This window comes from Camelus ferus, chromosome 11 (genome assembly GCF_009834535.1).
Source record: "Camelus ferus isolate YT-003-E chromosome 11, BCGSAC_Cfer_1.0, whole genome shotgun sequence".
Lineage (NCBI taxonomy): Eukaryota > Metazoa > Chordata > Mammalia > Artiodactyla > Camelidae > Camelus > Camelus ferus.
In genome coordinates, this window is record NC_045706.1 from 43,084,422 (window position 1) to 43,108,209 (window position 23,788).

Consider the following 23,788-nt stretch of genomic DNA (forward strand, 5'->3'; position numbering starts at 1 on the left):
TTAAAACTACCACACACATAGACACACGCACAAACACACTCACACACATGCACACATGCACGCATACCATACCACACCCAACCAACCAACCTGGAAAGGATACCAAGGAGTTCTGGCTTAGTTCTACAGGAAATAGGAAATCTCCAAGAAAATTTTCTGAGCAGGAAAGCAAAATAATCAGAAAGATGACCCTATTGGCAATGTAAAGGATTATGAAGGAAGAAGTAATAGGGATGGGGGGTCGGGCAGAAAGAGGAAAGGTGGTTTTTTTCTGAAAGACTATCTACAACGGAACTGTAACCAGTGTCCAGGTTATAGGTTTATGTTCGCCAGTCAAAATAACATAAATATATAAGCAAATATGACTGAAATAGTATATCTAAACTTCTAATCTTTAATTATAAAACTAAAGAAACTTCTCAAAAAATGAAAAAACAAGAACCAGAAATAAAAATACTGTAATTTTTTTATGCATTCCTTTTTCCTTCTAGCAAGGGAGCCTCTCCAGTCTACAAAAATCACCATGCTCAGGGATACAGATTATAAAGTCCTACTCATTTGTCCCTCTAGTTTCTTTCTTTTTCCTTAGCCTATAAAAACATTGCTGTTTTCACCTGTCTATTCATCTCTGTTTACCAATACCAGTTAATTCCAGGGAAATTCTACTTTTATCCTATTTTGTCTATTCCTACAGTCTCTTAACTTCGGATTCTGGACTCCCAGCACACTAAGGACCTGCTGCTCACAGTATGCAACCTTGCAGACTTAAAAGACCCAAGTAGCCATTTCCCAAATGAATGGCAGTCTGTTTCCAGGTGTAGCTGCAAAAACAGGCATCCCCAAACCATGTCTACACAAATGATGCACTGCTACCTGCTGGGAGCCCCTTGGCAACATCACATTACAGCTGGCTCAGTTGGGCTACAATAGTATTACTTCTTCTAAACTCAAATTTTTGAGCTGACACACCCGTGTGCACTTTTATCCCCCAAACAAAGCCAGACTGGGGTTTGAAACAGGTCATCTGGTCCCAATCTTAGCTCTAAACTAACTAAGCTCTAAACTCCTGTCAGGAGTAGGACTCAAGGCTATCTTAAATAAATTCAGTGAAATTTTTGGATGAAATCTGTCAGATTATATTCTAAAATAATAATTATAAACAAATCAGGAAAATTGTGAACATACTTTTTCACCTCCTTTTTTTAATTGGTCTTTTGAATTTTTTTTTTAGAAAAATGACGAAAAACAATAAAGGATTAAAAAAATGGTGACCTGCTAGCCAATTTACATTGTGAGAGTGCCCTGCAATGAGCGGGAAGGCGGAAATATTTTCAACTGTCCCACTGATATATTGAGACATAAATTTAAATTAGTGTGTGCTTAATTCCTATCTGATGAATACATTTGTTACGCACTAAAAGAGAAAAAAAAGATAAATGCACAACATGGAACTCACAGAAGAATACAATGAGTCCTTACTTACCTCTGGAGAAAACTTGAAAAACTAAAAGCTGTATGTATGATCCCTAGAACCAAATCCTAACAATCTAACTTACATATGTATTTATATTTACATACACATTCATTATCATCACTTTGTAACATGTACCTAAGTCATTAAGACAAATATATAAAATATGCTGATCATTTCCTCAAGCAAGTTGTAATTAGAATAATCACCTTTACCAGTTAATTCCTTCCTAATGTTTATATCTCTGTTTTCTAAACTAAAACATAAATGCAAGTTCCAAAAGGATAGAAATCTGTTTTGTTCACTGTTATCCTGAGTCTCTAGAACAGTGTTTATCAGATAACTAGTGCTCAAAAAATATTTGTTGAATGGATTAATATATTTAGAGTAAAGTCCACTAAAACCTGCCTTTAAGATAAACTATTGAACTATTCCAGGGCTTTCCCCTATGTTTTATTCATTTGGTCACTCAGATATTTGCAGAACACCTTACAGGACCTCATGAGATACACAAATAAGCCTTACATAAGGTCCTCGAAAAGTCCCGAAAAGTGACTTACCTGGTCTTTCGGAGGGGGAAACAAGGCAAGTCAAATAATGTAAGAGTCCGAGGTAATTCCAAGACTTCCTGCCCCCCTGCTCCTTCCAGAAACTTGTCCATGTTACCCCCAATGAAGTAACACTAATGTTTGCTATACAAATAGCCCACACTCCTTCCCTGCTCCCCAACAGGATTGCAGCCACCGAGCCCTTCCTTGTGTGTATTCTGGGCCACCAGGGAGTTTACATTTCTGACTCAAGAAGCTACTACAAGCACCACATGAAGAAAAGGCACTGGCTACTAATTTTCCTAGAATGGTCAAGGGAGAAGGCAGAGAGAGTCCACAGAAATGGCCCAGGTTTGAAGTCACTGGTCCCTAAGACCCTTGTCTCTTGCTTCAAACCAAGCAGCTCTATCTTTACCTGTGTTACAGCTGAAAGGAGGTAACATGAAACCTTCAAGGGATGACTTTCTTATACCTGCTCAGGAGCACAAAGGGAAAGTTGAGGTGGTGACAGTGGCCCAGGACTGGAGAGGAGCCCTGGGGTCTTAACCCTGAGTCTCCTGAAGCTGGGACAGCAGTCAGGGCACCAAAACTCTCAGTTTCTTTATTCCCAGAATAAATCTGGTTAAATCAGTGTCTCTTCCTGCTTTGCTATAGTGTTAAAATGTTCAGATGAGACCTACTGTGAAATTATAAAAATACCATTTAGTTTGAATTATTTTAATTCTTTCATCTTAAGTAGTTGGCACATTAACCCATTTCTCCAAATTAATACATAAATATTATTTGTATATAGGGCTTCTGAATTCACAAAAAGCCTTTACAGATAATATCTTATTTATCCTTCCAACATAAGCAGTGAGGTAGTTGGAACAGGGCAGATGGTACTATTTAAAATAAGGAAATGAAGAGAGATTAAGGGGCTAACTCAAAACCAAATGCATCTCAGCTCATCTGCCTTTTTAATGCAGTGCTTTTCTCCCATTGCGCTCTGCTGGCTCACAAGGCCAAACAGCAGTGCTGGGAACATCAATGCAATCTGAGGCTCACTCACCCACGCAGCTTCCCACGGGTGCTGTCAGAGAGGAAGGCAGAACAGGACATGAGAGGCTGCACAAACCCTGACGCTAACTCAGCCTAAAATCCAACCCAGCACTTCCAAGAATTTCAAACCTTGGTCTTTGGAATTAATAAGCAAGAAGAGTTCAGTGTCATATTTCTTATACTAATACAGGCAAGTTTGGACAAAGTACTAAATATGTTTTATTGTGGTCCGATTTTATAATTGTGCCCGAAATGACAGTTGTCATCACATTTTATGAAACAAGGAGCCGAAAACTGAGAAGCAATGACCTTGTCTTAAATCTAAAATACAATCCAAGATATCTGGGAAAAGGTAAATATATGTGTATGTATATAGCGGAGAACACTTTGAGAAAGAAACATTTAATCAAATAAGTTGAGAATCGGTCACCTTGATACACCAGATGGTCCTGGTGTAAGCTGGTTTCATGCAAAGTTAGCCATTTAAAATCTCAAGGCACAGAGAGAAACCAGAATAAATTAGCTTTAAAGAAACCGCTGCAGGCCAACATGGTTAGCAGAATGCTCTTGAGTTCAGACAGACCTAAAGTCTAAAAAATCATGGACTCCAGGATCCATTTAAAGGCGTAAAACTCAAAATTCCAACAATGACCTTCACAGAATAAGGTGCCTATAAAATACTTTCAAAAGGTGTTGTAGGGACACGTGCCTCATGCCGCATATACAATAATGCTCAATTTAATCACAAAGTAATAATTAATTATGAAATCAAGTTGAAATATTTTAAGTCCACAGATGCCAAATGTTGATTAACAGAAAATAAGAGGAGTAAAATATGAGGAATTTAAACTACTTTTGTATCTAATATGCAATTCACTTAAAAAAGAATAAGACTTAAGACAACCACAGAATTAATGATAAATGTTATGGGAATCTGTTATAAAATAGGAATACAGAAAGTGTTTCCTATCCAGATGGGAAGAGTGAGAACGTCGATTAGAATAACTAAGTAGATCTTCCAGCCCAATCAGGTGCTCAGATTTTGTCCATGCAAAGGTACCTGGGAGCACCAAGCTTCTGTCTCCTCATCAATGAAATGAGAAGAAAGCTCCCTCTCTGAGGACGGCTGGAGGCTACAAAACACTGTAAGAATTTATTTTTTGAGTTTTTTTTTTACTATTTAAAGAAATGGAAAGAAGTAGTATTGTTTTCTCTCTCTCTTTTTTTTTAAACTACTGGAGACAGCACAGGACAACAAAAAGACCAAAATGCAATTCTGTTCAAAAGCACATCCTGAGAACCTAAAACATGCTCATCATCATGTCTGATGCACACTGTACAAGATAAGAGGTGTCCACCTCATACCTGGTAGGGTGGCGACTATCAAGACCACCCAGAAAGTGACAAGTGTTGAGTATGTGGAGGAACTGGAACCCTTGGGCACCGCTGGTGAGGATGTAAAAATGCCGCAGCTGCAATAGGAAACACCATAGCCGTGCCTCAGAAAAAGTAAACAGGATTACCATATGATCCAGCAATCTCCTTTCTGGGTATACACCCTAAACAACTGAAAGCAGGGTCTCAAAGAAATATTTGTACTCCCATGTTCATAGCATTATTTCCAATAGCCAAAAGGTGGAAGCACCTAGAGGAATCAAATTCATACACAGAAAACAAAATGGTAGTTGCCAGGGGCTATAGAGTTGGGCAATGAGGAGTTCATGTTTAATGGGGATGGGGTTTCAGTTTTGCAATACGGAACAGTGCTGGAGGTAGATGGTGCTAGGAGTTGCCCAATAATGTCAGTGTACTTAATGTCACTAAACTATACACTTGAAAGAGTGAAGATGGCAAATTTTAAGTTATGAGTATTTCATCACAGTAAAAATATACACCAATAGGTCACTTATAAACTTAGAAAACCCAAGAGAGAGGAAAAAAGAGGTGTGTATGTATTACCTATTCAAAAATTATATTGTAAAACATGTAGAGTGCCTTCAGGGTTATCCCTGTAAGTCTATCACTCTCATTCTCTGCACTTTAATGTGATTTCTTGAGGAGTAACAATAGTGAGATTTCCTCTTAGGTACTGAAAACTGTACATAGCCCGCAGCCAATCTTATCTGAGGTCGTAACTATTTCAAAAAGTTTTTAATTAATAGCTGGGACAATTTGGGATGACTATAATGCTTAGACATAACTCGAGAGTTACTAGGAATTTAGGGTTGACAGATAAAATGCAAGACACCTTGTTAAACTTAAATCTCAGATAAGAATAAATAAATTTTTAATACAAATTTGTCCCAAATATTGCATAGGACAAAACAAACTAAAAACAAACAAACAAACAAACAAAAAAACCCCTATTCACTGTTTATCTGATTTCAGATTTAACTAGGCACCCTGTACTTTTTATTTGCTAAAGCTGGCAAACCTACTCCAATTGCTTCTTACTTTTATTCTCAGATAAAAAATTTTAATAAGAAAAAGATAAAAAGGAAATTAAATCATCTATGTTTCACATAGATATGATGTGATACACGCGTCCTTCATACAAATTACATTCAGCAAATCAAAGGCAGCAAAGCGATGATGCAACAACACAACTCATACTAAGATGTGGAAATGTGCAAGTGCTGCATTATTTTAACAAGAAAACAAGTTTACTTATGCATATTTTTAAAGAATGCATGTTCTTCATTTATGCTATTAGCTATAGATTGGATTTCCAGGTGTATAATTAAGTTCACTTTAAAAAATTTTTTAAATTTCCATTTGTCAATTTATATTTTCTTTGACAAGTCATTGAGGTCTTTAGAGATCTGATTTCCTTGCCTATGCACTTTGAAAATGCTGTTAGGTAACCTATCCCCTCCCTTCCTCACTGCCAAAGAAGAAGCTGCAGCTTCCTTTGTTATATGTCCTTACGTATTTGCAGTGGGGTTCAGATCCGGTCACACCCATGGAAATAGGACAGGCATGTGGTTATCATCCATCATAGACCACCCCCCTCCAGGGATCAGCCAGATGTTAGAGATACAAAGAAATTCTCCTTTCCTCCTAAGAGAATACAGAAAGGTTCCCCTCCCGTAGTCAAACAAGAATGTTCTCAACTGCAAATAAAAGCAAAAATGTGTTATGGATGTTGTTGAATTTTAAAAAATTAACACATTCAAAACAATTTTTGCAGAATATGTCTTACCATTTTTGAGTACTGAAAAAAGAAAACCAAAGTAGTGAAATGATTAAAATTTCATAAAAATTAAAGGTCTCAACCTCAAAAGACACAACAAAGTCTTAGACGTAGGATGGTGGGCCATCTTCTGGAAACGCCTTTTATGTATGTTTTTATACTTTACAACCCTGTCACTCTTCTGTCCTCTTTTATAACCTGAGGTGTCTTACTCAGGCTGTCTCCATTTCTACCACTCCACTTCATTTCCCACCATGATTCCCTCTCTTTCCCTTCTTTCCTTTCTACTGAGCACAGGGGCAGACCGGGGACACCTCTAGGACCTCCGAGAGTGGGTTCAGAGGCTACAGATCTGTACTGCCATGCAACACAGTCAACCCTAACCCTGGCAACTGAGATTCATTTTCCTTATTCTAGAATGGCCTGAGTCACTCCCCTTTTCGATTAAGACAGTACTTCTCATCTTTAGCTTGTAACAAAATCACCTGCAGTGTTTGTTAAACCACAGACTGCTGGGAACCACCTCTCCACCCCCAAAACTCTGGATACAGTAGGTCTGGGTTAGAGAGGAAAAAAAAATTGCATATCTAACAACATTTGGGATTTGGTGGCTTGATGCTGTTGGTCTGGGGATCACACTTTGAAGACCACTGCATGCTGTGCAGTCCTGCTCCTTGGCCTATTCCAAATGACCCCATTTCACTTCCAAAGAAGAGGGAGGGGAAGGGATCTCAGGGAACGTAAGTGCTCACTCTCCTCCACAGCAGGAACTACCCAGAGGAGCCAGAAATAACTCACCAGATTAGGGGAGAATTTTAAGTCTGGCCTGCCTTCTCTCCCGATTACTCATGACAAAATTTAGCTCCTGAGTAGAGAAGGTGCCCCTGAAATGTAAGAACTACTTAGGAAGTAATTATTCATAGGTCTGGGGACCACTGCAGCGTGGCATTGATTATAGTGCTTAAGGGACACAGCCATCCACAGAGGCCGACCAACTCACAGATAAATAAGTACAAGCTTTACAGCATAAAGATCTGGTGGACCATTTTCACATCACTGGCATCAGAGGGTGGGCCCTTCTTGTTGCCAGGTGCCAGGAACTTCTTAATCATAGGCAGTGTTCATTCCCGCTGAATTAAAGAAATGTGGAGAAGATGTTGGGGAACTTCTCTTTCACTGCAAAAAAAAATAGTTTCAAGCAAGTGCACCTCAGCCAGGCTCAGCTTATTACCATCAAGAAAGCTTTGCCCAAGAGTCTTAAAAACAAAACAAAACAGAAAAAAAAAAAAAAAAAAAAGAAAAGAAACACCTCTTCAGACACAAGAAATGAAATGGCTGTAGCTCTGAGGGCCAGTAATTTTTCACCTATGAACTCCTGGTTTTGATAAGGGGTCTAAATGATCAGATTTGTGGTGTCATCACATACATGCCCAACAGGTTTTTCTCCCTTCAGGCCCCCAATGAATCAGTGGTACTTGTGAGCTCCAAGCAGAGAAGGGCAGTTTTCTGGAACAGCTTCCTCACGACTGTGTCCACCCTCAACAACTGTGGGCAAAAAGGTGAGTATTCAGTAATTGGATAAACTGGGTTTTTTTGTTCCAAAAGCAATTCCTCAGCTGCTGTCTGGCAGGCAGTAGCTTACACCCATTTGATGGGCTCTATCCTGCCTCTCCCAGGTTGTCTACTGAGAGTTTTCATCTTCCCGTCGTGATGAACTCAGTCTTTCAGAGACTTACACTCTATACACAGCATTTGGGTACTGTTAGGTCTCCACTCACACTCGAACCCATTTCCATCTGGCTTCCATCCTCACCACTCCACTGAAACGTTCTCATCAAGGGCACCAATGACCTCCAAGTTCCTAGGTCAGATGGATCCTCTTCTGGCCGTATCTAATTCAGCCTCTGAGCAGCCTTGGACGACTGAAGCTCTCCATCTTGAAGCCCTGCCTTTCCGGGTTTTCATGACACTACACCCCCTGGTTTTCCTCGGCCACTCCTTCTCACTCTCTTCTGTCAACAGCTCCTTCCCCATCCAACTAGCACCCTTTGGAGCTAGGTCATGCCCACTCCTGTCCTTTCCCTTTCCTCCCTACATTCTTTCCCTGGGTGATTTTAAACATCTCTATGGCTACAAACACAGTGGACACTCTGACCTCCTTTCTGAATTCCTGACATTTATATAGTGAACTGCTTACTCAACACCATAGATATCTCAACCCTAACATACTCAAAACCAACCTCCTCATTTTCCCTCCAAGCTCACTCCCTGGCTGTCTTTCTCATTTCCATGAATTGTACCACCATCCTCAGAGTTGCTCAATCAGAAAACCTGGGTTTCACCCCTGATTCCTCCCCTTCCCTCACACCTCCCTTGTTACCCAGACTTGTAGATCCTGAACTCTGACATACAGCCTAGATCCAGCCACTTCTGTCACCACTGCCACTCCCCTAGTCCATTATCTCACTTCTGAACTACTCCCACAGGCTCCTCCCTGGACTCCCTGCTTCCACTCTTCCCTGCTCCCACTGAGGGGACTCAGAAGCTATTTCTTACCAGTTATCTCTTATAAAGGATCATATTGCTCCTGGTTTTAAACCCGTTAGTGGTTTTGCATTTGCAGTATGGACTCCTGGTTGCCTCAATGGCCACTTTCCCTTCCCCTCGGTAACAGGGACATGATATTCAGTTGGGTGCTCTTCATCCAAAATAAAAGTTTACACTCCCTCTTACCACTGAAGAAGGCATGTGAATATGTTCTGGCCACTTGGCTCTAAGTGGGGGCGTTGTGTGGGATTTCTAGGATGGCTACTTCTGGGAACTGATCAGCTGGGAGGAGGTCCCCGTTTTGCCCTTTTGACTTTCCTTCTTCTGCTCTACAGCCTGGAGAGCTGCAGCAGCCATAGGAGGTCATAATGAGAACTTCAGGATGGAAGCCATGCCACAGGACAGCGGAGCCAGAAATAGCTGAATAAACAAATGAATCAATGGGAGCCTGGGTCTCAGATTATCCTGCCATAAGACTCCCTTCCTAAGAGAGTGAAAGGATAAACTTTTATCTTGTACAAACCACTCTTTTGGGAAGGGAGTTCAGTTACATGCAGCTAAACCTAAATGCAAATAAACAGTGGCATTTGTATTAAAATTCAGCTCCTTATGGTGCACCAGCCCTGTGCCATCAGGCTCCATTGGTGTCATCCTCCTCTTCTCTACTACATTTCAGTCAGACTCACTGGCCGCTCTCAATTCCTCCAAGAGGCCAAATGCTCTCCTTCCTTGGGGCCTTTGCACAGGCTCTTCCCTTTCCCCTCCCAGCCCTTCTCATGACTGGCTTACTCACCCACCTTGAAGGTCACTTCCTCTCAGAGGTCTTCCCTTGCATCCCCCTCTAAGTGGGTCTTCCTGGTTACACTCCAACTCAGTACCATCAATTTTTGTCACAACACTTTTTGCCTTAACAAATATTCTTTTTTGCCATTAAACTTATAGAGCCGCATGTGTATGTGCTGCCCTGGTTGGGCTCTCAGCTGCAAGGCCAGGACTGTGTATCTTTGTGCCTTTTGCTCACCAATATACCCCAGCACCCAGGCCAGCCCAGGATACAGTGAAAATGAAGGAATGTACACTGTGAGGCCAAATCAAAAGACACTGCAGTCCCCATCTTCACTCTTCCTTGGATCACTCACTGTGGGGGAAGCCAGCTGCCATACTGGAAGGACACTCAAGCAGCCCAGGGGGGAGGTCCACACTGTGAGGATGCTCAAGCACCTGTGAAGTCTGCACGGTGAGGAAGTGCAGCCTTCGATCAATGACCTGCACCGAATTACCAGGCACGTGAGTAAACCACCCCCAGTCAAGTCTGCAGACACAACTGCAGTCCCTGCTAACATCTCGGCAGCAATCTCGTGAGGGGTCATGAGCCAGAATCACCTAGCTAAGGAGTTCCTGGATTCCTAAACCACAGAAACTATGTGAGATGATAAATATTTATTGTTTTAAGCTTCTAAGTTCTGTTGCAATTTTTCAGTCAACAAAAGAAAACTAATACACATTTCCACCATTTAAATTTGGTAACAGCTATGTTTGCATGTAGATGATGTCCACCTATCTAAAACCTCAAAAACTTGAAAGAGTTCATGTGATACAATGATGAAGTAATTGAGTTTTTTTTAATTGCTGCTACAAACATGTTTTGCTAAAAAAGTTTTTTTTTTAAATAGGCATAAAAGTCATGTTTGAGAGACCATAAACACCATCTCTCCAACTTGATAAGCTGAAAAACCATAAAACAGGAAATAACTCATAGGATCAAGGGTCTAACTTTAAATCTGCCCTCTCCTCAGAAAACTTTCTAAGTTTTGACCGTTCCCACAAATGTTCAAAGGCATCAAATAAACTCTAATTTTCTTCTGGTTGCTGCTCTCTTCACCATCTTTCCCTCTGCATTGCTCAGGTTACCTCCCTCCTCTCTGTTCTCCCAGGTGGTTACAAAGATGGAAGAAGGAACGGTCACTGGGGCAGCAGAGAATGAGAAGGCTGGGCTGGAGGCACAGGGACGTAGTGTGTAAGTCCCACTGCTTTGGGGGCTCTACTCTGGGCAAGAGTATTGTTCACGCATGGTCAAGTTCATTTCACCCGGCAGGAAACAGCGCTGGGTTTGGGACAAAGTCAAATGTAGTTATAAATGTTGTTCAGTAGGCTGGAATGTCCTCCTTGATTGTGGGTCCCCAACTGAAATCCATGGACCTAGTCGCAAAATATGAGAATTCTTATAAAATATTTTTCTAATTTTGTGCCTTCATTCCAATTATAATTTTTTAAATTAAGGTAAAATTTACAAATGGTGAATTAAAGTGTATAATTTGACGAGTTTTGAGAAATATGTGTACCCATGAAAATAATACATAAATCAAGATAAAAATGTTTCTACCACCCCAGAAATTTCTCTTATGCCTCTTTCCAAGCAATCTCCCCCTTAGAGGGAACCACTGGTTTGATATATATTACCATAGCAAGTATAATCTTTAAAAAAAGATTAAACCTCCTGAGTCATCTGGATAACTGTCTCCTAACTGACTACTACTATGCCCATTTTATGTTCACAATCAAGTTGGCATAAGGTAGTAATATTTCAAATATTTGTGAGCTGATTTTTTTAAAAAAGAACAAAAGCATAAACCACACATTTGAGTCCTGGTAGCACGGGCAAGCTGAACTCAAAAGAACCCCAGCCATAATGGCTAGTGGCCAGCATCACAGTTGCACTGGAAGTGACAATTTATTTGCAGTAACCTATCATTACTGTGGTCTGTGTCGTTTTGTTTGCATGGGATGTGTAAAATAGTTTTGGGTTTTACAGTTGCACAAGAGTTACAAGCACAAAGTGTTCAAGCCAAGTTTTGTGCTTTTACACATTTAAGTAACATTAAACTTTAAAAATTTAAGTCAACACTAACAGGCCACAATAATTATTTTTTCTTTTAAAAGGAGTCTTACATCACTTAAATTTGAAAAACGCTGCTTTAGTCTACACATCCATCCTAACAGGATCCAGTGATCTCCCTTTGAAGATTATAAGGATTCGAGGGTGTGAGGTCATCACTAAATCATTGCAGCCAGGCTAGCATGATCCATTTCTTCTACCTATCTTCCCAATCTTCCTAAGCCTAATTCAACCCAACGTACCGAAGAACATTCCACCCCACACAATTAGTCCTTCTCTAAAATTGCGCAGCCAACAGTATAAATTTTTGGTTCCCTAAGAATTCCTGGCTTCTTCCCAACAGGTAAATTCTATAACATGCACAAAATTGATCATCAATAAATATTCTTCAAATGAATACAAAATAGTTCTGTAGAAATGGGGAAATAACATACACTAACTAGCATATACTAAATTTGGGTACTTAATTTCTGAAATTACACAGGAATAGTGTCTACATATAAGACAGGGATTCTTAAACCAGAGTTCAGGAAATGCCTGGAGATGCAAACTAAATTGTGTGTTTATAAATATGGGCATTTTTCTTAAGAAAGGGTTCAGTAGCTTTCCTCAGATCTCAAATGGAACTCTAGTCCCAAAAGATGGTAAGAAATCAATTAGCTATCACATTTCTTCATGCATTTGGGGCCACAGTCCCCCATGAACATAGCCAGCAAAGAAGTTGCAATATTAAGATAATGGGGGAGGTGTAACATCCATAGCAACCTAAAAATTAAATTGCACATGTTTTTATATCTAAACACAGACTCACCTAAAAAAACAAAAATATTTCCTTTTTTTGTACATCTCATCTGTATACTAGAAATTATACAAATTATGACTACCACAAAAGGTAAGGCTTATTTAATTTTGACATAGAACATCATAAAATGAGTCAATAAGTGAAAATGCTACAAAACAAAATAGCTGGTGTTGCAATTTTCAAATGAAAAAATTAAATTACTAAAGCAGATGATTCTTGCAAGTAATTTGAAAATATTTTAACTTTTATCAATCAAATGGAACAAAACTAACTGAAATTAGCTTAAAAGGGTGTATGTATTCATAAGCTTATTAAATTTTAAAGCATATATTAGACCATCACTTTAATATAAAAGCTTATCATTCTACATTCTCTTTAAATCATTGTGGGCATATACTAATAGAATTATAAGTTAACATCTATTGTACACACTTCCAGTAATGTGTTCACAACACGAATCAGCAAGTTATATTTGTTGAAGAATCTATCTCTGCATTTCTATTGTAAAAGTACTTATCAATCATAAAACACTCAAATAAATAAATTCCAAATCTCAGGCTACAATATACTTAGAGAATCATTAATGATCATGATTCCTTCAGTGGTGAAAAAGGAACAACTAGAGAGGGTACAAAATGTTGAGAACCAAAGGTACCTAACAGTGATGAAAGAATGTAAGCACAGTGACTCCTTATCCATTCACAAGTGTCTGGGGGTTAAGTGGTGCCCTTGTGATGCTCACTCATGGCTGAGACCAGGTGCCCTTCAGTGTAACGATAACATTATAGTCCAGAGAAAATAAATCAGATCAGAAAACAGATAAAACAGCAGCAACAACATCTTATCTTGTTCTTTCAAAGAAGTGACTGACTCCAACACAATGAGACACACACTTAGTGAGGCGTTCAAGAGGAAGATGAGCTAAGACAAGAAGGAGAACAGAGGGACTATATGTATTTGTAGTTATATGGCGGTAAAAACATGTAACTTTACTTCTAGATTTCAGTCAATTCATCTTACTGTCCAAAGACATGAGTATACACTGTGTCATCTAAATGTTTAAAATGTCGAAACAAAGAAAACCTTTGTTTTGGAAGCTACAGTTATATAATTTTTAAAAACTGATTTTAATTATTTCATTTTGTTTTCCTACTCAAATAAGCAGCTTACAAAGTTGCAACCTTACCTTTCCAGTTTTCAAAGAAACAAGTGTATCTGGAATATCTGAACGCCTTAGATTTGGAAATGGTTATGGAAGATTTAAAATTATTTATGACTGATGAAAGCTCCAGCCTTTCCAATCAAGCATTAAGTTTGGTCTCCAGAGAATCTCGAATTCCAAGCTTTCTTACAACCTCACCTAGAGACCAAATCCCAAACTAATCCTTTCTCAACTATATTAAAAAAAAAAAAAAAAGACACCAAACACTGCTAGCTTTTCATCACATGATGAAGCACAATAGTCCTTCTAAACATCAAACTCTGCTAGACTTCTATGGTCCTTTGTCACAGAAGCTAAATTCCAACCCACCGGCCCAAATACACTCAGACTGCCCTACTTACAGATAGTACTTGACCACACAAGGTTAGGGAAGAAATTGCAATGAGGCAATTTCTGCGACCTGGTGGATTTACCCTCATAGATGGAGAAAAAATGATGTAAAACACAAGCTGAGAAAAGGCAATGTAACAACTTCAGAATAATTTTCTAACTCTCCATGAACACGAAGGCAATAACAAGAGCTCTAAGAGTTAGTTTTAATATTTCAAAAACCGTAAGAAAATGGTATTTTAAAGTATATTAAGGTTGCAGAATGCAACAAGAAAATAAATTGATAAGGCTTTTGTGAGAATTAAATTGTCATCTTAGTACGACAGGGTATCTCATGGTGATAGTTATATTGGTTTTCACATGGGGAAAAAAATGGGAAAACAGATGACTACTTAAGAAACAATTTAGTGGGCAAATTTCAAAACACTGAATCAGTAGAATAAAAACAAGAAAGTCTGAGGTAGCCTTAGAACCACAATGCATAAGTATACATAAAAGTCTATATTTAAGCAAAGCACAAGATTTATCTTATTATCTAGCTTAAACACCATATAGCTTTCTTCACCTTGAAGTTAAAATGTAGATATGTTTTTAAATGTTTAATTTATAAAATGCCTTACTTACCAGAATTCAATATCATTATGAAATAAAATCTACAAAAGCTATCATGGGTAATGCTATCAAGCTTCTACTAGCAAATGTGTGTCATTTTATTCTGCTTTATTCAATATTTGTATAAAATTATTCATTTATGGATTATTGAACATTAAAACAAAGTGAAATACATGACTAGCCCTTCAAAGTTTCAGAAATATGAGAAGGTTTTTTTTGGAAACTGAATCAATGCAGTTCTATGATTTTTTTTTCTTTTTCCCGTAATGTTCTGAGGCTTCAAGAAGAAAATAAAGGAACAAGCCAACCACAGGCCTAATTCAATGTTGAGACTTGGACGTGGAAGTAGGTTAATGAGGGGAGTCTAAGGGTAGATTTTAAAGGGTTGGATGGCTGATCACAGAAACCAGGTTGAACTGAAAATCAAGGGTGGAGATCACAGAGAGGGTTTGGGGAGGAACAGAGCAGATGGCAAGTAAGGAGAATGTGCAGGGCAGGGAAATGCAGGGTCCCCAGCCTGACCCAGAGTTAAAACACTGACCAATGAACTGAGTGGGTGCCATGGACTGCATGCACACTAATAAAATACACAAAATGAAGCATGGGCCAGGCAGACGAAGAACGTGGTCTGAGAGGTGAAATTATCCAGGAATGTGTAACTGGGGCGTGAGTAGCAGGGACACACTACAGTAGAAGATAGGAGGTCTGGAGGGCCAGGAAGAAGGCAGGAAGCGCCAGCATGGCCCAGTGGCTCCAAGTCATGGAGGGAGCGCAGAGGTGAGGACTTCAGTCCCATTAAAACAAGCTACCCCCATGAGGATGTCACTGAATGTGTAGCCCCCACTCCACTGATTTTGTTGCTAACTCTGTAGTCTTGCTTAACCTCAGGGACCTGGGAATGTCTATACTACTGGTGTCCCAAGGCCTCCTCCTGTTTTCACTCTACTACTTCTTCCCTTCACAGTTCTATTACCGTACAGGCATGTGTTTCCCAAATCTCTGTCGTGATCTACATTTTTTTTTCCTAAACTCCAGGCTACTGGGTTTCTCTATTTAGACGTCTTGATGGTGCCTCAAATTCAGCATGTCCAAAACTGAACTCATCTTCCCCAGGGGTAAGACCCAGCGGGGGGCAATGGTTAAGAGCCAGGATTCTGAACCCAGGGGTCACAATATACACAGCACTTGCTACGTGCCAGGCACTAGTCTGGTTTTTTTATAAACACTAATGCATTTAAGCCTCATAACAACTCCAGGAATTAAGTATTATGATGATCACTTGCTTACTTTTTATTTCATTTTTGGACCTCGAATACACAACATTGGATTAATCAGTCTCCTTTGTTCATGACACCACTTCCTCACAGATCCATGGAGGACCTACTTTTACCTACTAGTCAGTTTGCTAGTTACGTTAATGATGTGACAAGTAAAATTTGAATCAGAAAAGACTTCTAGAGTCCCTGCTTTTAGCCCCTACACAGCAGAAAAAGAGAAACAAATGAAATGTTTATCAACAAAGAATGGAGGCCTATATAGAAGTGTACTTATAAAATGAAATCACTTACAGTAGTTAAAAATAAATGAACTACACCATATACACAAATAAGAATAAACCTCAAAATGTTGAGCAGAAAAAAAGTACAGAACTATACGTAGAGCATGAAACCATTTATATGAAATTTGAAACAACACTATACATTCTTCATAGATGCAAATATGCCACAGTTGTACGAAAACATGCTTGAGAATAGCAAATATCAACTATAAAATACAGTTATTCTGGGCAGGCAAAGAGAAATCAGATTAGAAAGGGGTAAACAAAAGGGATGAACATAATTTTTTTAAAGAAATACCTTGAGCAAATGTGGCAAAAGTAAGATTTCATAAAGCTGACTGGTAGATTCAGATGATCATTATAATAGTCACTGTAATTTCACATATTAGAAAAGCTTAAGAAAATATTTTTAAAGGAAAATAGATTAGTGTGATATACTAAATATTCAAAACCCATCATAATAATTAAGGCAAGTACATAATACAGACTTACACTAGAAAGTGATACTATAGGTTGTATATTCTTTTATAGAAACTACCTTCTGAAAGGAGATAGTTACTTCTCCAGGGCAAGATTTATAAGTATCTCTCCCTCTCAAAATACACAATTCAAATAAAAAATAATACTGAGATAACTGGTATAAAGAAATCCAAAGTAGTTCTGCTTTTACCAATAATAATTACAGAAAACAATACAATTTGTTGAGCACTTATTTATATGACAGGCAATGTAGTTTTCTAAAATTATTTTGATACTGATACTGAGCAGGACCCTGTAGGCACCCCCACAACCCCTGCCCCTTGTTTATAGAAAAGCTGAAGTCTTCCCTGTCCTCCCTGAGTCACAGAAGAGCAGGCTTAATCAGTTAATGACTGGGACAATGGAGGCACAGACCCATTATCTGATGCATATTCCTGAGTTGTTTCAAGTCCAGATTTCTTCCTTAGCTTCCCCTTCAGTAACTGTTACCAAGGCTGTTGCCCCCAGGATCATACCCTTGTCCCTCCCTCGAATAGAAACCAATTACTCTTATCTAAGTCTCAGGAGGCAGCTGCAAAAAGAAACAAGAACTGGTTAGAACCAATGAAGCCCAAGATGGTGGAAGATTTGATTTCCAGTGGATCTTGAGCCTCATTATATGCTCACTGTAATGCTTTAGGATGCTAAGTGACACACCCACCTACCCCATGACAGTTGACAATTGCCATGACAACAACCAGAAAAGCCTTTACAAGCACTGATCAGCTTTGTCACACCCAGAAGGCAGACATGATGGCCCAAGGCTCCCATAAAAGTCCATGCAGCCCGAAGCTGGCTGGATCAGTATCTACCGGCCACCTTGGCTAATAGCTCCCTGCTCGAGCACTTCCTTTCCACACTCAAGTGCTTTTCTTCCCTTCTCGCCATTCTGGCACTTTCCTTTTCCTCTTCTGAGCAATAAAGCAGCCATTCACTTCGTCCCCCTGCCTCTGCTGCGAATTCTTTCACAGCTAGTGGTCAGGGCCACACTTTGGTGGGCCTCCTAATTCAGGGGTCTCTCTATCTGCTAACAATACTTTTTATGAAATATGAAATAAATTTTTTCCAAACAATTTTTCATAAAAAGGAAGAAAGGAATGAGGATTTTGTTGTTTTGGTGCTAACTGGTAATCTACATGTTGGTTAAGTACACTGCTGATGCCTCCACCCCAAACAAACCCCAAAAGATAATTAATATAGCCTACCAACCATGTATGACCTACCACTTCCTCGAGTGATTTAATAAGAGCTACACCCACTAAAGCCCCCAGAAGCTAGGCAGGAAAATGTAAAAGTATCAAGTGTCTAGGTGTGCAGCAGTAGTAGAAACTGTTAGTGTTCTTAGCCCACGAAAAGAAATACATATTCTGTTTTTGTTTCAATAATTGTGCTGGGCTATCACAGAAGGTTGTGCATAGAGTTTTCCAGGCTAAATCTAGCCACAGGCCACTATTTTATAACCTGGATTAAATCATACAGCTTTGCTTTGCCATTCAGATAAACAATATTAATAACTTCATTCAACAAGTCGATTTGTTTGTGTACTGTTCTTTCTTTTTAGTGGGTGTATAGGGAACTTATGGCATCTGCCCGTAGATCATTGGGATCAAAGCTCTCCTACACTTTCAGCAGAGTCTCCTAATCTTTTCCATTTCTTGATACACATAGAAAATAATATTTAGACTAGCACTCCTGGTGAGAAGAAAAGGTAAATTGGCCCGGGGGCTCCCGCCATCTCTGAGAGGATCTATGTACTATAACCCATTCACTCTGAGTGACACAGATTTGGAAGCTCTGCTCTATGACCTTTTATTCGAACACCTCAAGGAAGCATAATACAATGGTTAAGAATGGAGACTCAGCGGGTAAACAGTCTGTGTTGAATCCTTGCTCTACTAAGCACTAGTGTGTGATCTTGGGCAAATTATTTAATCACATCATGCCTCTATTTCCCTGACTGTAAAATGAAAAGGATAAAAATCAGTATGAACTCTTGCGGGGAGGGCATAGCTCAGTGGTAGAGTGCATGCTCAGCATGCATGAGGTCTTGGGTTCAATCCCCAGTTCCTCCACTAAAATAAATGAATGAATAAATAAATAAATCTAATTACTCTCCCCCCAAAAAACCCAGCATGAACTCTATAAGGTTATTATAAGAATTAAATGAAAGGATTAATGTAAAATACTTAGAATTGTACCAGGCATACAAGGAACACGCCACTTTTCATTTACTTAAATAACCAGCAGATCAAAAGCAAATTCTTAAAGAGCAATTTGCCCAATGGAGGGGTGCCTCTGCTGTTCACAAAACATGGAATGAGACGACCATTTTCCCCCAACCAAAATATGGGTCAGGCTCTTTGGCCCTTCAATATAAAATGTCAGTTGTGTCTCTTGCATGCCTAACAGAGATTGCTTTGCTAACACACCAACACCAAATATAGCCCTGCATTTCAACTCCTAACCCTAGGCCTTCATCTGCTATGCTCTTTCTCTCAAGAGCCCAGCTGAGGTTTTTGAAATACTTAAGAATGAATAATTTAAGGCAGCAGTTCTGAAATGTTTTCTGCCAAAACACTTGCACACACATGCTCACATACCTGTACTAAAGATTCATTCTTTCCAGAAAAAGAGCTCAACCCTATCTTTTAAGCCCAATAAGGTGGGTTATCAGGAACAGATGGCCTCAGCTCTACGGAATATGCTGATGAGCTCTCTATTCCTCATAATCAACTAAATTCAAGTAGTTTCCAAGTAGACCGACCAAAGTTATACGAACATTATTTAAGATCCACATAAACAGTATTCAACAGAATTAAAATTCAATGTGTGGTGTTTAAGACTAATTTTTAGAGCTGTTTTAGGTTCACAGCAAAATTAAGCAGAAGGTATAGAGGTTTCCATATACCCCTCCCCCACACATACATAGCCTCCCTCATTGTCAATATCTCCCAATACACCTGATGAATCTACATGCATACGTCATAATCATCCAAAGTCCATAGTTTACATCAGGGTTCACTCTGGTGTTGTAAGCTCTACAGTTTGAACAAATGTATCATAATATGCATTCATCGCAGTATCACAGTTTATTTTCACTGCCCTAAAAATGCCCTGTGCTACGCTTATTAATCCCTTGCCCAGCCCCCAACCCTTGGCAACCACTGATCTTTTTACTGTCTCCACAGTATTGCCTTTTCCAGAACATATAGTTGGAATCATATAGTATATAGCCTTTGCAGATTGGTTTATTTCACTTAGTAACATGCATTTAAAATTCTTTCATGTCTTCTGATAGCTTGATAGCTCATTTCTTTTTAGCAATGAATAGTATTTCACTGTCTGGATGTACTGCAGTTTATTTATCCACACACCTACTGAAGGGCATCTTGGTTGCTTCCAAGTTTTGGCAGTTACGAGTAAAACTGCTATAAACATTCATGTGCAGGTTTTTGTGTGGATATAAGTTTCCAACTCCTTGAAGTAAATACCAAGGACTGCAATTGATGGATCATATGTTAACAGTATGTTTGGTCTCATAGGAAACACAAAACTGTCCTCCCAAGTGCCTGGACCATTTTGCATGCCCACTAACAATGCGTGAGAGTTCCTATGGCTCCACGTCCTCGCCAGCATTTGGTGTTGTCAGTGTTTCAGATTTTGACCATTCTAATAGGTGTGTAACGGTATCTCACCATTGTTTCAATTTGCATTTCTCTGATGATATATGATGTAGAACATCCTTTCATATGTTTACTTGCCATCTATGTATCTTCTTTGGTGAGGCATCTGTTAAAGATTTTTGTTTTGTTTTGAATGATCACACATTATCCTGCATAAAACAAACTTGTGGAGACGAGGTCTATATCCGAGGCAGTGCCACTAGACAAGCAATACCAGCCTAAATTCTCCTGAGCACGTAGCACTGCCTCTGCTGACCTCAGCAGTCCTGCCTCTTTTTGTTAGATGAGACCAGCGTAGCTCAAGGTTCTGCCTCTTCTCTCACGGGCTGCCTAGAATGGGGGTCTTCAAACTAGGGCTCACGTACTCCACAAGTATAGAATAACAAACCAGAACAAAACGGATTCTCTTATCTGTAGCTGTCCAATTTTCCAACACCATTCATCGAAGAGGCTGTCTTTTCCCCCATTGTATATTCTTGCCTTCTTTGTCATACATTAATTGCCCATATAAGGGTGGGTTCATTTCTGGGCTCTCTATTCTGTTGCATTGATCTATGTGTCTGTTTTGTGCCAGTAGTTTTGATGACTGTAGCTTTATAGTAATAGTCTCTATTTCCCACAGCTCTCCTGAAAGTAATCCCCACTGGTCTTCAAAGCCAAACTTTCTGGGGGCTTGTCCTCCTGGTGCAGGACCCCTGGGCTGGGGAACCCAATGTGGAGCTCAGACCACTTGCTCCTTAGGGAGAGACTCTGCAATTATAATTATGGTCCTGCTTGTGGGTCACCCACCTTGGGGTATGACTATACTGCGTCTCCTACCCATCTCATTGTGGTTCCTTCTTTATACCTTTAATTATAGAAGATCTTTTCTGCTCTTCTTCTAGTCTTTCTCATCAATAGTTGCTCTGTAAACAGTTTTAATTTTGGTGTGCCCATGGGAGGAGGTGAGCTCAGGGTCTTCCTATTCCACCATCTTGGCCACTCACCTCTTAAATGATTATTTTAAATGTATATACATTTTTATTGCCAAGAAGTATGATACAATGGTCAATTAAAAAAACAATTTAACATAAAAGTGTATTTCATTACGATGTAATTCCATGCAGGAAGGGGAAGGAAATACACATTTAAAGACAAAAAAGTATGATGCAAAATTTGGCTGTTAAAAATCTTGTTTATATTTTTTCAATGGATGGCCAGAGGTCTTAAAATTGCCAAGTTACTTCAATTTCATTGGCTACATTTAAAAGAATGATGTAATGGTATCATTTTTAAGTGACAGTGGTTACTATAAACAGGAAATCACATCACTTGCAACAGTTTAAATTTATGGTAGAAATGTTAGGTGTCAACTAAAAAATGTGCCAAGAGGCAAACAGTTGTTCAAAATTCTTTCAAAGGATACAAACACTTAGAAGTTCATATAAACATTGTACATAAATGTAGGCACCAACCACAGTCTCGGTTTCTGAACAGTTCTCTCTCTTTCCCATACCCATTTCCTCTCCCAGTCAGCCTTTGTTTTTTGTTTTTATTGTTGTTGTTCTTCTTTTACTGGGCTAGGGTGTACAGCTTTCTGATTAAATATTAAATTAAATTAAATTAAATTAAATTAAGCATTAAAAATTACTTTAAGTAAAGATACTAAATACAAATACAAAAGATTTACTGCAGATAATATCAATAATACAATTTCCATATAGAGAAAATGTAACTCACTAAAGCAATAATCCTCAATTTTTCTGCTTAATATACTAAGTGGTATGAGATGTCTTATGAATTAATTTAAAGTGTTAACTAATTGTCTAATTTAAAGTGTTCACTTTAAATTGCCGAACTAAGAAAAACTAAGATTTAAATAAGATAATATAAAACTACATGTCATGAAAGCAAACTTGAACTGGAAATGGAAAAATATGCCTTAATTAGAAAGATTCACTATCACTATGATGTAAATTCTAATTAATTCATCTAATTAATTTAAAAGAATCCAAATGAAAATACCATTTTAAAAAGATTCCTGGGATTTGGAGAGTCAATACTGAAATTCATTTGAAAGAGCAAAGATACAACAAAGTCAGGAAAATGCTGCAAAAGAAAATGAAGTTGAGCTATAATGGATATTAAAACATACTATAAAGTCTCTCGTATTGAAACAGTCTGGTAATGACATATGACTAAGCAGACCGATCGAGCAAACCATAAAACCCAGACTTACTTACCCAGAATTACAAATGCAAATCTAGTATCTGATGGAAACAGTTCCTCATGGGGGGAGGGAACATCTTAATAACTAGATAGAAAATACATAAAACTGAATCCATTCCTTACACCATACACTAAGATATATCCCAAATGGATCAAAAATTTAAATGGAAAAAAAAAATAAAACCATATAAATACTAGAAGAAAACTGAGTGAATTCCTCTATAGCCAAGGAATGGAGAAAACTTTTCTAATTATGAATGACCCAAACCCTGAAAGAAATGAGACAAAGAGATAAATTTGATTACTAAAAGGAAAAAGAAAAACCAACAGCAAGAAAAACTACAAGAAAATAAAATGACAAAATGGAAAAAATATTTATAATTTTTATCATAAATGATGGGAGTATCATATATATTTCCTAAAAATAGAGGGAAAAAAGGACCAATAATGATATAAAAACTGGGCTAGAACAATCAACAGCTGCTGTCTACATAAGAAATCCCAAGAGAGCTGAACCAAGTCTACCAACAGAACCATGAGAGATAAGTTTGCAAATGATTTTTTTACACAAACAGTGCATAACCAGAACACTACATGTCTTACACTTTTACTACGTATTAATAAAGTAAAGTATCTTAATGGAGCAAATACTCACAGTAAAAATACCTACTATCTATGAATACTTTTCTACCACTACACTTGTCAGAAAAGATGAGACACCAGACCAGGGTCTGCAAACAACAATGCATGCACCAAATGTGCCTGGCTTGTACAGCCCAGCAAGCTAAGTATAATTTTACGTCTTAAGTGACTGAAAAAAAAAAAAAACAGAAAGAAGACTATTTCATGACACATGAAAATTACCTGATACTCAAATTTCAGTGTCAATAAGAAACTTGTATTGGAAAACACTCACACTCATTCATTTCTGTATTATCTATGTGCATTGTCTTTGGCTGTTTTCAAGATAAAACAGCAGAGTTGAGTAGTTATGGGCTGCAAAGCCTAATTATTTACTATCTGGCCCTATCCAGAAAAAGTTTTCCAACTCTTGCCGTAAACTTTCAAACCAAATACATCTCATGGAGCAGAGAAACCCATTAAAGTAGATGAGAAACAATACATGGAGACCTTGAACTTGACCCACAGGAACATGGC